The sequence below is a fragment of the Myotis myotis genome, unplaced genomic scaffold, assembly GCF_014108235.1.
Source record: "Myotis myotis isolate mMyoMyo1 unplaced genomic scaffold, mMyoMyo1.p scaffold_m19_p_9, whole genome shotgun sequence".
NCBI lineage: Eukaryota > Metazoa > Chordata > Mammalia > Chiroptera > Vespertilionidae > Myotis > Myotis myotis.
The window spans coordinates 10,937,675-10,952,993 of NW_023416401.1; the positions used below are offsets into that span (position 1 = coordinate 10,937,675).

The 15,319-nt window shown below is 53.8% G+C and overlaps 1 protein-coding gene and 1 pseudogene across 6 annotated transcripts in view; both read right to left on the reverse strand.

Annotated features, from left to right (window-relative positions):
* Positions 1-14,442, reverse strand: part of CTIF (cap binding complex dependent translation initiation factor) — a 235,293-nt gene extending 220,851 nt beyond the window's left edge. Inside the window, exons 1-2 of one of the 6 annotated variants that reach the window (XM_036322504.1) lie at positions 14,253-14,442; positions 13,653-13,823 (exon numbers count right to left, since the gene is read on the reverse strand). The gene's annotated coding sequence lies outside the window, so the exon portion shown is untranslated. Of the gene's footprint in view, positions 1-13,652; positions 13,824-14,152 lie in introns of all 6 variants that reach the window. The other 5 variants (XM_036322503.1, XM_036322508.1, XM_036322507.1 and 2 more) reach the window with 5 other exon arrangements.
* On the reverse strand, positions 2,934-3,155 carry LOC118663927 (annotated as a pseudogene).
* Positions 14,443-15,319: the final 877 nt, after the last annotated feature.

Sequence of the window (15,319 nt, forward strand, 5' to 3'; positions counted from 1 at the left end):
TCGCTAAGCACGTTAATACTGTAATACTTTGCCGGGAGCCGGTCCATGCTTGCTGTTTCAAGGGTCCTGGCATATATGGCATACTGTTCTTAATATGTTTGCTCACCTTCTTGGCACTATGTGTTTTAACCAAGGTCTCTGAGAAAGGTTGTTTCCCCAGGTAGGGATTTTCCCCTGAAGTTAGGGAGGGAATAAAACCTCTTAACTAGTGCCAGGTGGGTAATTAATCACTTTAACTATGAACAATCATGCTTAAGCTACATAATCTTTACTCCCTGGAATGGAGATAAGAAACGCCCTAACCTTTGTAGTAGAGATTGATAGGATTGAATCAACTGGTATAAATACAGATGTAATAAGACAGCAAGACACAGAACTTAGAATACAGAACTTAGAAGACAGAACCAAGAGAAACAGAGCCTAGGCACAGAACCTACACAGAACGTTCTCTAGAGACAGAAGAACTTCGCTGGAGAGAACATGGCAAAAGATCCTGGACAGAAACTGGCCTCAGAACCTAGAGACAGAACCTAGCGAGAGAACATGGCAAAAGATCCTGGACTGAACCTGACTACAGAAATTGGCAAGAGAACCTGACCAGAACCTGGAGAACCTGGCTGGAGAACCTAGCAAGAGAACATGGACACAGAACCTGGCTGGAGATCCTGGCTAGAGGTCCTGGATAGGCTGCTGATCAACTGAACGCTGTCTCCGTGTCATTCCTTCTTCGCCGACTCCGTCCACACCTTTGGGGACCCCTGGACCTGCTGGGGTTGGACCCCGGCAATACTTAACAAATGTTAGGGCTTTATTTTTGGATTGCCCGGGGTTTCTGGAGAAATCCCACCTGTTCAATCCCTGAGTTGACCCACATCTCCCACAATGCCTAAACACAGCAGCTCACAGGGCAGAGTTCAGGATGTTAGAGTCACACAGGCCGGGATCCATAGCCTGGCCCAACGAAACAGCACAGACTGGGCGGCCTAAGCAACAGAAACGTGCTGTCTCACAGCTCTGGAGGCTAGAAATAGCGATTAAGGTGTAGCAGGTTGGTTCCTTCTAAGGCCTCTCTCCTTGGCTTATAGGTGGCTGCCTTCTCACTGTGTCCTACCTCACATGCTCGTCCCTTGGGCTGGGCTGGGTCTACTTGTGTTCTTCTCTTAAGGACAGCAGTCATATTGGATTAGGGCCCACCCACAGGACCTCATAATCACCTCTTTAAGGATCTCATCTTCAAATACAGTCACATTCTGAGGTCCTTGGGGGGGTGGGGGGGGCGCTTAGGACTTCAACAGGCTGAGGTGGGAGGGGATAATAAAATTCAACCCATAATAGCATGGTAGGTTACCTTTTTTTCTCAAGGAAAGAAATACAGAGTGGGGCAAAAGTAGGTTTACAGTTGTTCGTATGGAAATAAATGTAAGTAATTATTAAATGATAATACAAGAATGGCCCTAGTTGGTTTGGCTTAGTGGCTAGAGCATCAGCCTCTGGACTGAAGGGTCCCAGGTTCAATTCCAGTCAGGGACACATGCCCAGATTGCAGGCTCGATTCCCAGTAGGGGGCATGCAGAAGGCAGCCAATCAATGATTCTGTCTCATCACGGATGTTTCTCTCTCTCCCTTCCTCTCTGAAATCAATAAAAAAAAATATTTTTTAAAAATGATAATACTAGAATAAACTGTGTTTTGCATACTTACAACTGTTAATCAACCCCCCCCCCCCCCCCTCCGCCCCCATGTAGAAATCCATGAATCCTTATCCAGAGCACTGTGCTGGGCCACACTGAACTGGTTCTGAATCTGGAGAGATGTCCAAAAATAAGGAAGTGCCCTTCATCATTCTATAAATATGCATTTTGCTTTTAAAAAAACTTGGTTTCATGAGCATGGATCTTATGGCCGGCACTGCCCTCGCCCTGTGGGAATCCACAGAGGGCTCAGACGAGGATAGTGTCTTCAAGGTGCCTATGATCTCAGAGAACAGACCAAGCAAGGATCCAAGGGCTGATGGGAGCGATGGGAAGTGCTGAGTGCCCTAAAGGTTTATAGACAAAATGCCCAAGTGGAAGAGGGAGATAAAAGTGACCATATGAGACGAGTACAGAAGAGCCCAGAGGGGGAGGATTGGCCCCAGGGGGTTGTTGGGTGGTCGCCAGAGGCCTGGGCTATTTGCATGAATGAAGGAAAGGGTGGTTGGGGGGGGGAAGGTGGTGACCACCACCATCTTCCCATGGCCTGCATTCCCTAAAATTCCCAATCAGCATGGGCAAGAGACCTGACTCTGCTAGATACAAGGTGTCCAAACCACTCTGAGAAGCAATTTCCTCTTTCAATCCTCAGGGTCACCTGCAAAGGTGACCACTGTCTGCCACTGACCAGCCAGAGCCTCAGGCCCTCAGGCATCTCCAGTCCTGCTGTCCAGGCCACCAGCCACTTACGCTCCTTCCCTCTGGACAATTCTGCCTGCAGGTTCTCTACCTGGCCCCAGTGGCAGGAAAATTGGAGGGGATCCTGGGGGAGGGGACATAGAACCCACTTACTGAAATCACACAAGAGGCCTTCATTGGACAACTGGGGTCCCATGCCCCAATATTTCCTGTGGGTTAAGCAATAATAACAACTAGAAAAGGCAAAACTATAGTGAGAGAAAGCAGAGCAGTGGTTGCCAGAGCCAGGGAGTGTAGGTATAAAAAATTTCATTTCTTGCCCGGCCAGCATGGCTCAGTGGTTGAGCGTTGACCTATGAATCAGAAAGTCACGGTTCGATTCCCGGTTGGGGCACATGCCTGGGTGCGGGCTCAGTCCCCAGTGTGGGGCATGTAGAAGGCAGCCGATCAATGATTCACTCTCATTGATGTTTCTCTCTCTCTCCCCCTCTACCTTCCTCTCTGAAATCAATAAAAATATATTTAAAAAACTTCATCGCAATAAAGGTGACACCTCCCCAAATACATAAATAAAATCATATTAAAATTTGGTGAGGCAAACATTAATGGTTGTTTCCCCAACCATCATTCCCGTTCCCACTTCCCTATAAGCAGACCTCACCTCTACAGATGAGGCAGAAAACTTGCTAGTTCAATCCTACTAGATATTAAAACTGATAAGAACAGATACTACACTGGATCTTAGCCAAAAGGCCGAGAAGCGATCTCAACCTCGACTTGAGCTTAGGCATGGGTATTGACCCATTTCTCTTCAATGGACTTGATGAAAATTTTAGTGGGAGGATTCTGGAAAATTTCCCCCTCCCTGATACATCAAGACACAAGGAGAAACCAGAAGTTTACCTTCCTGATTGCCTGCTGCCGGGGTCCAGCCCCAGCGGTCCAGGGGTTCCCAAAGGTGTGGACGGAGTCGGGGAAGAATGTTTTACATGGAGACAGTGTTCAGAACTCTCTAGCTCTCTTTAGTCTCCGTGGATCTTCCTGGGCCTGGCTGAGGCCACAGAGAAAGATCTCCAGGCAAGCTGAGCCTTTATTTTATAGTCAGAGGTAAACAAGGTAGTGGTTTCCATAGTTACACTGTTCTTGTGAGTTTCACTTGTTTTTGTTCTTGTTCTTGAGGCACTTCCCTCAGCCCATTAGCTTCCCGGGTAAGATCTAGGGAGCCTCATAAGGTCAAGCCTAATTATGCTTAAGAGGACTGTGCCCTCTAAGCTGGGACTTGTTTGTGACTTTGCCAACAGGTCAGTCCCAGGCTTAATCCTACATCGGCTCCCCACAGCCTGCAGATGCAGTTATGAGAATGTCATGTCTGGAGTAGTGGTAGCTATGCTGTGACCATGCGGAGACAGCGCACCGAGGACAAAGGCCAACATGCTGAAATGGTAGCCACTGAAGGAACCAACCCTGGGACCCCTATCTTCAGACCTCTGGCTACGTGGGTCTACAAACACCTTGCTTTTCGAGCCACTGTTAGTCCTATGTTCTTTTGCCAATAGCCAACACCCTACAAGTCAGGTGTTTTTCTCTCTCCAACTTCCATCTCCAATCCTAAAAGCGAGGTCATGGAGAGGTCTAAGATAGGGCCTTGTGGCTGGAAACGGAGCCCCATCAGAAAGCTGAGTCCATGGTCCCCACAGATAATACTTTCCTCTCTCGTTCCGAAACAAAATGAGGAAACAGATGCTGGTTTCTCCTGGGCGCGCCGCTACCCCATCACCGCATGTGCATCCTGCAGTGTAAATGATAATAGTGCCAGGTGTGACCCACAAGCAAAATACCCTCTCTGGTGGCCATAAGGACAATCCCAGTTGACAGCTGTGCCCCAGCAGGACTGTTAACAGCACCCCTTTTTACTCTCAAAAGTGTGTCCTTTTCCACAAAAAATTAGAGTCACCTCTGGCTGCCTCAGCGCACTTTTCTTTCTCCTTATCCAGAACTTCCCATAAGGCCATTCTGTCTTCCCCGCCGAGATGCAGATGGGAGGCTGGGGCCCTGCCAGTTTCACCAGAATTCATCTCACCTCATTCAGAGCCGGGTGCTCCGCAGGCGTCTGACTCACGTCCTGCTAAACTGAACCAAATGCAACGGGTAAGAGCCTGGAGCTAAAGGATCGAGGCAAACCAGTGTAATGTGAGCATGAGGAACCATTTTTTGGAGGGAGAAGAGGAGAAATTGGGTGCTTTCCAGAATCCCTGGCCCTCCCCACCTAGTGCTGTTAGCACTGGGTCCCGTATGCAACTGGCAGCGCACATCTGGGCTTCCAGCTGACTTGATGCAACCTCGCTGCAAAGGCAGCCGTGCTCCTGGTCACCTGTCATGGCAGCTAGTGAACAGATGAGCCCACAGGCGCTGACCTTCCTGCAGATGCAAAGGGTCAGAAAGCCTCTGCTCCCTGAGAAAGCCCAGGGACTGTAGACTGACCTCAAGAGACAGACAGACAGACAGGCAGCATGCTTTCCAAAACACTTTGCTGGTGAGCACCATCCTACTTGGTGACACACCAAGACGTGGATTCCCCAGGAGGCCACTTTCTTGATCTCAGGGCTCACAACCCTAAGTATCTCAGCAAATGCCCCACAAATGTGGTCAAGACCTGTGGTAAGACCAGGACATCGCTACCCCAGCGGGTAGGCCCTACAAGGGAACAGCAAGGGGGAGGGTCAGCTCCACCCAGCCCGGATGGAACCACACACATTCTTTCTGAATAACTTCAGGCTCAACTGCCACAGCTATAGTTAGGCATTTCCCTGTCTCTGCCTCTCTGTCTCTCTCCCTCATGGAAGTTGCTTTGATGCAGCGAGGCAAACAGAGAATGCTTAGCACTGTGCCGGGCACATAACAGACACTCAATGAACCCCGATTCCTGAGTCACTTACTCATGAGCCCAGATGCTTTCTGGGTGTTGGAGGAAAGAACATGCAGTGCATGCTATTGCTTCTCTCGTGGTAATCTGGAAAGCACTGAGCCAGAGCTTCTCTAACTACTACTTACATCACAGGCTGCATCTACGCAGCCGGCTCAGCTAAGCTTACATCTGATCTTCAAAGCGCCTTCTGTGCTAAAGTTAGGCTAGAAGTTGGCTGGATTGTCACAGAATCTTAGCTTGACAAATTAAAGCCATCAGAAGAAGTGGGACAGTGAAGACATCTCTCCGGACAGCCATGGGGCGAGGGGTGGAGAGGGCTGGGCAGTGGCTGAGGCTCACAGAAGACCTTTGCAGCGGCAACAGCCTCTGGTAAGGGAAGGCGCGGCCCCACAGGCCGTACACTCCGGCGTGTACTCGCTCAGCCATGGGAAGCATGTGAGCAAGTGCTGATGTGCTCAGGACTGCCACACAGCGGGGATGGGCGGTGACCTCCAAGATGTCTCCCCAGTTTGAAATTCTAGGAACTCAAGACTCCGGGCTTGGGGGAGCCAGTGTGACGCACAACCTGGGGCATGAGTAGCAACTGGAATCTGCATAGGGTACCTTTAGGGGGAACCTGGACAGAGCCTCATCTGTAAGCTCCTGGCCGAGTGAACGGCAGGCAGGGGAGAACATTCTGGCCTTCCTGGACGACTTGTCTGCAGGCTTCTGCTAAGAGGTGAAGCCCGGGGCAGGAACGGCCCCTCACGCAGCCCTGCACACGCCCCACGGGGGTGCAGCTGTCCTGAGGTCTTTTTCAAAGGTTTCAAGCCCTGCTCAGTATGGGTCAGTGGTTGAGTGTCAACCCATGCACCAAAAGGACGCCAGTTCAATTCCTGGTCCTGCACAGGCCTGGGGATACGGGAGGCAGCCAATCAATGTTTCTCTCTCTCCCTTCCCCTCCCTCTAAAAATCAACAAAAACTTTTTTTAAAGGTTTCGAACAAGGCCTCTCTCTCCTCCTCCTCACTCACTGGGGCCACCCAGGTCCTGCAGCATCTCTCCAAGGTTGAGACCCAAGTCAGCGAAGGGTGAAGAGCCCCAGGACCTTCCTGGCATCCCTGAGGGCCTAGACCACAGGCTGGAGGACCCTGCTCCCCAGGGCCTTATATGCTAATTCCTCCTCTCGGGACCTCCAGATCACATCCAAAAGCAGAGTTTCCAGGGAAGATTTTTTTCTCCCACCCCAGATCCAGGCCAAGACTGACAAACTCCCCACCCCCCCCCCCCCCCGTCCTTCCTCCAAGCACGCAAACCTTAACAGGGCCCCTTTAAGGCAGGTCTCTCTCTGCTCCAACTCCCAGTCTCACCCCTGGTCCTGGAGATGTTATCAGGACTCAACCCCCTTTCGTTCTGAGACCAGAAACCACCCCTCAACACCCCCCCCACCCCGCCCCGGCACCCCCCCTCCGCAGGACTGGCCTAGCATATGCGCAAGCTTCCTGTCCACACTCACTTTTGAGTCCTCTGGCTTTTCTTTACATCTTATGAGCTCAGCTCTTCTTTGAAAGGATGCTAGTTTATATAGCATTTCTAGGTACTTGGGAGTTGGAAGGTTTTCAAGATTTTTACTCCACTGTGGTACTAAAAATATTCTCCATCGGTGTTGGAATACCCTCTTTGGTCTTGTCCATGGAAACTTTCCTTGGCTGACCTCCCACCCCCAAACAACTGACTGGCCACATCCCTGCAGATCCACAGACATAGGCTGAGCACCTACTATGCGCCAGGCACTGTCTTAGGCCCCAAGGATTAAAAACTGAAAAGGCTGGAGCTCTGCCTAAAATGCACAGCTCCAGGGCGGCAGGAAGAGAAGTAGCCACTCTTCTGTTCGATGTGCACGCGACTCTTTGCCCAGGTTGTTACAGCTTTTACGTGGCCTCTTAAGTCCACATCCCGTCTCCCAACTGGATTGCCTGCTCCACATCTTCCCTGCCCTTTACTCATGGCCCCAGGGCCTGGGACAGCACCTGCTCACCATGGGCCTTAAAAATGCACACGCCAGTCCCCTAACGCCCTCCAATGCTTCCAGCTGAAGCTCATTCTTGGCTGTCGCTGGATTCTGCCAGCTGGGCCTCCAGCATGACACAGCATCCCCGCCTGGCTTCCCTGACGACAGCGGCAAGCGGCATGACAAAGGATCCTCTGACAATGGGAGGAAGAGGTCTCCTTATTGTCTCCAGCAGCCCCACCTCGGTCCACTCGCAGCAGGCCCTTCCCCACTCCCGGGTCTGTGGCCCCTGCCCACACTGCTTCCTCAGGCTTCCACCCTGGGCACCGTGCCGTGTGTAAGACAGTTGCCCCCGGATCACCCTCTCCGCAATTCCAATTCAACGCGTGTAACGATGACTCCCCACAACCCTCCCCCGCCCCAACCCTAGCTGACCTGCTCCGGCACCCAGGTCACACCTGGGTAACGGCCGCCACCCACCAAGTCAGTGAGCCAGGAACCTGGGAGGCACTGGGCTCTTTCCTTGTCCCCCAAAGCTAAGCAGTCACTGAAGACTTTATTCTATATATATATATATATATATATATATATATATGTATATATGTATATATATATGTACATATGTATATATGTATATATATATGTACATATGTATATATGTGTATATATATATATATATGTATATTATATATATGACCTTCCTCCATCTCCATACGCACGGCCCTGGCTCCAGGCCTCATCCCCTGTGACCGGGACCGAATGGAGCCTGTCATTCCCTCATCCGCTCTGCAGCTGCCCAGCTCCCAGTCCCACTCCCTTCTGTTCCACGGTGGCACACCTCGACTCTGCTTAATGGCCCGTCCTCCAGGCTCTACCTGCGGGCTAACAGCCAAGGTCCCAGCCAGGCTCACAAAGCTCCTCACTCCTGAGCCTTGTCTGCCTTTCTGCCCTTGTACTCCGACCTCATAGCTTCCGTCCCTCCTTGTCCCCAGACAGCCTCAGGCCTCTACACCTTTGCACATGCTGTTCCTACCCCTGAATGCCCTTCTCCCATCTCCTCTCCTGGTTAATTCTCTTTCAGCTGCAGCACCTATGTGATCTCCCGCAGGAAGCACTCCCTGATCTTGAGACAAGGGCAGGGGCCCCTTGTCCGTGCTACTGTAAGGCCCTCGGGACTTTCTCTACCCCTGCATTTACTGCCCCATGCAGAATTTAACTGTCTGCACTCACCGCACCACACTGAAGGTACTGTTTAAGTGTCTCTTGGGCAATAGAGTAGGCCTCTTGCAGGAAGTGGGGGCTGTGCCCACTCACTGTTGTAGCCCCAGGTTCTGGCAGAGTCAGTCGGGCATAGAAACAGAGCCTTCTGACTTCAGGATGACCACCGAACCTTCTTAGTCGGCTCCACACCCAGTCCCTATTCCACAATTTCCCCTTGAGCACTTTTGTGCCATTGCCCCAGCTGAAAACCTCCTCTAGGTCCTCCACAACCCCAGATCTATTCCCAAATTCACCCCTTTCCGTGAATTCACCCCAAACTAGCCCCAGACCACTGCTATAATCACCGCCTCCTATCCTTTATCCAACCCACCCCCTGGGTAACTAACTTAGCATTTGGGTCTGGTTCCCTGGCTGGATGTGAGCCAACAATGGACATAAAAAAGGTTCAAGGCCCTCTACTCACAAAACTGCAATGTGAGGTGACACGGTGGACCACCTCAGCCCCAGGCAGTGGACTTGAAGTCTGAGGACCAGGGTTCAGATCCCTGCTCTACTACAGTGGCTCAGTCTCCTCATCTGCAAAATGGGAATAATGATAACAGCCGCACAGGACTGCTATGAAGAGCAGATGGGATCAGTTGTGTGAAATGCTCTGCAAAGGGTAAAGCCAAATCAAGTGTCGGGTATTAGAACAGTTTCCAGTGCCAACCAATCCCCTGCCCAACCCCATGACCTTCCCACTGGCAGTTTTTCTCCTCACTTGAGTCGGGTGAGAATCAAATGAAATCTGTGGGTCCTCTTCACTGTCGGGAGGTTCCTAAAGACCCTGCCATGGGAAGGGACCTTGCCATTGGTCCAGGTCACAGGGGATGAAAGCAAAAGGCCAAACTTACGAGTACAGGAAGGCCCAAGGCCCACCACCTCTCCCAGATTCCTGCATGCCCAAGGTGAGAGAGAGGGCAGGGAAGGCCGGGCCAGTCTCGAAGAAACGCAATCTCAAGACTGTAAGATGAATTCCAGAGCCTTTCCTGGAACCAGAGGAGAGGCGAGAAGATGTAGAATTCTCCCTCCTTGGGGACTAAGAACCCCACTTCCACTCCCCCCCGCCCCCCCCCCAGAAAACACCATAGTATACAGAAAGTGGATTGGATGAGGCATCAAAATCCAGGATTTCGTGTGCCACTCTCCAGGGCTCCCAGCCACTTTGTGCAAGCCATCTCATCCCTCTGGGCCTCAGGTCCGCACGTGGAGACCAGCTCATCAACAAGGCCTTCCCAGCTCTGGGTGCCTAGGATCTGAGGATGGGTCTGTTCTCACCCTGTTCTGAAGCACAGCTCTGGCCTGGGTGTAACTGAGAAATAAGAGGCAGATGCCGATAAGTCATCATGGTGACAACTTACGAAGGCCACCATCGCAGCATTTCATTGTAAATGAAAGTGTGTGCAGGGGGAGGCAGGAGGACAGAAAAACAAAGCCTGGATGTGAGCAGTTGAGCTCAGGTGACCAGTGAGTCAGTGGTGAGACCCAGAGGTAGAGGAGCGCTCTCCCTGCCCCCCAAAAGAACATCAAAGGGGGCTGCCACATTATTGGGTAAGCGATGCAGAAATACCATCCTCTTTGGAGAATTCCCCAAAACTGCAATTTGCCCATCTGCTTGTGCCTATGTTCTGTATGGGGGCTCAGGATTCTTTCTCCATCCTAACCACCACTGCCTGCTTCCTCCTTCATGATCTGAACTGCAAACAACAGAACCTTAAAAACAAGGGCAGTGGACTCTGCAACTCAGAGGAAATTGGAGGACAGTGTCAGGGACCCCAGAAGTGAGTTTGGGAATGAATAGATGCAAAGAGACCCATATTAAAACACCTACACAGACCTGTAAGACAGACGCTAAACTCAGGCTCTGGGTGAGACCTCGACCAAAGCCTGAGCCTATCGCAGAAGACAGCAGCCTATCGCTGCCCATCACAGCCCAGCAGAGCCCAGCAGAGCTGGGGCAGGACCATGGAGAACAACCTGTGAGCTCCTCATTGCTCAGCCCAGTGAGCTGTGGGCTGGCTTCGGGGTTATTTCCCACCAGCTGCTTAACTTCCACAGAAGGACACACAGTACCTCTGGACCCACCTGGGAAGTTCCCAACAGTCTGCAGTCCAAAATCACAAGGGACATTAGCTCTTCTTCCTCCGTTCCTTCCTCCTGGATTCGCTCTAGGACAGGAACCCGCCTTTTGAGTCCCTTGCAACCAACGTGTGTGAAACTGATGAAGTCCCAGGGTGCTTGCTCTAAAATATTTATGATTTATTCCCTCCTACAGTGTCTGAATCATCCGTGCTATTGCCCTGTAACAACGTAGCTGTTTCTGCTCTTATCTGTGTGTGCCCCAATCACAGCAGCATATCTAGCTTACGGTAGGTGTTCAATAAACATCTGTTGGACTTAAAAATCTTACATTCATCTCCAGTTAGAGTCGGTTTTTGGCAAGCAGGGGCCATATGTTACATTTTCTTTGTATACACTTTAAGCTCTATAAACAGGTAGGTACTCAACACATATTTGCGAATAAATGGCTGATTACTTGGCTAACCTTAATAACCCTCCTTCAGGCTGTGTCTGAGAACCCTCATGTACATGAACTCTGAGAAATACATATATACATGTTGGAGTTCTTTGCTTTTTTTGGGGGGGTGGGGGGTCCTGTCCCTGGAGATGGAGGGGACAGGGGGTATAACCTGAGATGGTTTCTCAGGAGTCTACACTCTAAATTCGATGGTTTTGAAACCAGTAACTAAAGGATAAACCTTGGATCCAATAACAACTCCATTAACACACCCCTGTGAACACAGGCATGTGTCACATAAATACGTGTACCATATGCATTTATTACATGCAGGTATGATTCTGGAATATATTCGAGGTATAAAAACAGATAACCGTTCACTGACAGGAAATTTTCATGCGTGATAATAACAGCAATGCAGACTTCTATTCTTTAGTGGCTATTGTCATTAGGACTGGTAGCCAATCACAAGTGTCTTGACAAGAGTGATTACCAGCATTAATTTACCCCCTTTCTCAGATTCAGTACTTCCTGGGGTGGCAAGACCTACTGGAGGGCGGTGGGCGCCACTACTTCAACTGGAAGCCATAGGCTGAGAAGAGAAATCACAAAGCAAGGAAAGTAGCCCTTCTCCCACTGAGAGTCCTGCCTCACAGGACCATCTTAATCAATGCAATGTACATAAGGCAGGGTCATCCTGAAAAGTCAAACATTACTCCAGCAATCTGTTAACCACTGATGACACTGTCCCCCAGAAGGCGGTACAAAATTACTGCCTCCAGCGTACACAATCCAGGACAGACACTGGACAGCAGATGGGGTGATCTGTGTGTAAACCTAGTCCTGTTCCAAACACTCAAAGGGAGCTTCATCCCGCAACCTGAGTGCATCCTGTGAGGGTCTTGTTCCGTGCATTCTGTTCTCATGTAACTGGGTTTTCCTGAAAGCCAGGCACTTTTCTCCCGAGGTCCCAGCATGCTCGCAAGCGGGATTCCTGAGGTTTTGGGCACAGACCCAGCGCTAGGCCAGAGGGCCTGCCTGACAGCCTGCAGCCCCTCTCCGCCCTCTGGGCGGCACCTTCTCTCTCCTCTAGCTCAGGCGGCAGCGGCTCCTGCTGTGTCACCTTCGCCGGCCTGAGCCTCCAGCCGCCTAGAAGCCGGCAGCTCCAGCGGCTTCCTTCCTTAGCTCATGGGCCTTCAGCCTGGGAGATAGATAATCCCCGGGCCACCGAGCCTGAGCCCGGTGGGCGGAGCCGACAGAGGCAAGGTCTGGGCATCCAGCAGCAGCGAGGCGGCAGCGCCGGGCAGCCTGGGCCGGGACCGGGACTGCAGGCCAGCCTTTGGCCCACACGGCCTCTAGGACGCAGAATTGGGAGGGAGACGCAGGGCGCACCGATTCCCTCCAGGGTCTGCTGGGGCATGCGTACCCACAGAGCGCCTCGGTACAAGGGTCAGCCCAAGCGTGGGGGCGGCGAAGGAGGCGGGGAGAGAGCACTCGAGCTCCCCAAGGCTTCTCCGGGTTCAGCCAGACCACCCCTCCCCAGGGCTGCAGCCAGTCAGGTCTAGGGGCGTGAGATGCGGAGATAGGAACTGCGGGTCTCCCGCCGCCCTCGGGCCTGGGACTCCCTTGTGAACCCGGCACACACGCAAGCACGACCCCCTCTCTAAGTAACACGGGCGCGCACAGACACACAAGACTAGGAACCCAACTGGGACCACCAGGGGGCTGACGGGACCCATCCCCACCGAGATCAAGACCCGGGCGCGTCCCCACTCTGCAGCGGTCTGCGGTCCCCCGCCCCCCACTCCCCACGCCGGAGCGGTGTGTACTCACAGACAGCTGGGCGGGGGAAGCGACGCCTCACTCCCGGGTGTGCGACCCACCCCGCGCCGCCAGCCATCCCTCCCCTTTACACGCCGCACCCCCTTCCAGCTCACGGCTGCCCCCCAATCCCAACCCTGCAAACTCCACGAAACCGCACTGCCAACGCCGCCCAGAGGAGGGGCTCGGACCCTCGCTCCTCTTTTAACGCCAAAGGAGAGACTTACACTCAAATCGGCGACGCGCGGTCCCTGGGACACCCCCTCCAAGACGCACCCGGCTCCCCCGCGCGGCCCTCGGGAGCCCAGACCTCCACCGCGGACCGAGCCACCGCCCCTTCCCGCCCTCCGCCAAGACCGGCGTCCGGGACAAGTCACCTGCTCTACGTCCCGAAAACGCCGAGCCGGAGCCCACCCCGCGGCCGCTCGAGCCACTCGCCAGCGCGAGCCTCGTTGGTCAGAGCCTGTCAACCTAACCCCCGCTCCGCCGGCGGAACGATTCCCCAGGCCCGATGGCGCCGCGGCGACGGTATAATAATTTAAAGAGCCAACAGAACCACCACGGTGGGGAGTGTCCAAGTCTGCAACCGCAATGGATTCCCTCCTCTGCTCCCACGCCCTGCGCCCCCCGCGGCCCGCGGGCTCACCGGGGACAGAGGGAGGGTGCAGACTGTCTAGACGACAGCCAGCCCCGAGCCCGCGGGGACAGGCGCGCACACACAGCCGCTGCCACAGACACAATCACTCACCGGCGGAGGGAGGGGCGGCGTGGAGACTCTCTCCGGGTCCCCCTGCGGCCGCGAGGGCAGCAGCCTCCGGCGAGAGCGGCTGTGGGCGCCGCGCTCCTACCTCGGCGGAGCACGGTCAGAACAGCTGCAAGTTCGGCCGCCACTCCACCAACTGCTGGCTGCAAATGCGGGCTTCAAAACAAAAGGGAGAGGAATCACGCTCGCTCTCTGCCTCCCCCCGCTCGGAACCCGGCACATGACAGCGGCTACACCGCGCGGGTCCAACGCCAGCCGGGCTCCAGCCGCGCGCCCCTGGGGACCCCTCCCCACCCGCGCTCCAGGGCCAGGGCTCCCTGCGGGGCGGGGCACCCGGAGGGAAGGGGCAAACCTCGGGAGTGGCGAGCCCGAAGAGTGTGACCCTCGACAGAGAGGAGGACCACGGCTGAGCGCGGACGCCCGGCTGCCCCAGGCGCAGGGAGGGGGAAGGGGCTAATTGTTTCGGGCGGTTTTCCCGGATTTACCTATAAGCACGCTCACGGCACGCAGCCTCCTCCCAGGCCCCCGAATCCGTCCGCCAGCTGCGATGACTACAAGAGGGGGGCTGACGGAGGGGATGCTCACCTCGGGGTTCCTCTGGCCGCCGCTCCGAGCAGGATCGGGGGTGGGGGGAGGGGGCAGGGAAGGGGAAGGGAGGGAGGAGGCTCCCGAGAGCCGACTCCTGCCGCGAGTTCCGCGCGTCCGGGCAGCGGAGGGGGTTCGGGCTCCCGGGCGCGGACACCCAGCCAAGAAGGGAGGGAGGGAGGGAGGGAGGGAAGGGAACGAGGGAGGGAGGGGCAGGTGGGGGGGAGGAGGGAGTAGAGGAAGGAAAAAAATATATCCCTGCTCTGACACAAGGAAAGAGAATGCTGGAGAGTGACGTCCAGGCTCCGCCCTCCCCTCCGGCCACGTGCAAAGACTTGAAAGGAAAGAGGGAGGCGCGAGGACTGCTGGGTAATGTAGTTCGCCTTTCTTTCCCGGGATGGCGGGCACTGGAGAACCCGGCGCTGCGGGGACGCCGGGATGCGCGTGAGCGCCGGGATGCGCGTGAGCATCCGAGGCATCCCAGTGCAGCGACGCCGAAACCCGCGCCCAGCCCCCCTGGACGCTGGCGCGGCCCTGGGTGCGGACCTCTGCGTAGGGAAAACTGAGAGCTTAGGCGCGGTCCAGGCTTTCGGGGAAAGGTTTGGTTTTGGGGACAGGAGTGCTTTATGGATGAGGACTTAGGCGCTTAAAGTGCAAAGTCTGTCCTAATGGCAGATAAAAGGGAGCTTTGTGTATGTATTGGCCGGCCCAAGTGGCGTTATTAATGCTGCATTAAATGCTGCTGTCTGTTATTGAGATGCATGTTATAATTAACATTTGAACATCTCTGTGGCAGGGGCAGGATGTTGTAATTGGATATGCACTTTACAACCAATTAATTTTCCATTGGCCATGCTGTGGGCTGGGACAGGGGACCTGGTGGCTGGGAGAATTCAATACAATGGAACATTCGGTAATTGCTTAACCAAATCACCAATGTTTGCTGGGTACCTACTAGGTGCCTGGCATTGAGCTTGGCACAGAGAGGCCTTCAGGAGAAGGATGCTTCATAACCCTCCAAAGCAAGGGATTATCAACTCTTTGGAGCAATTGGGTGACACAGTATA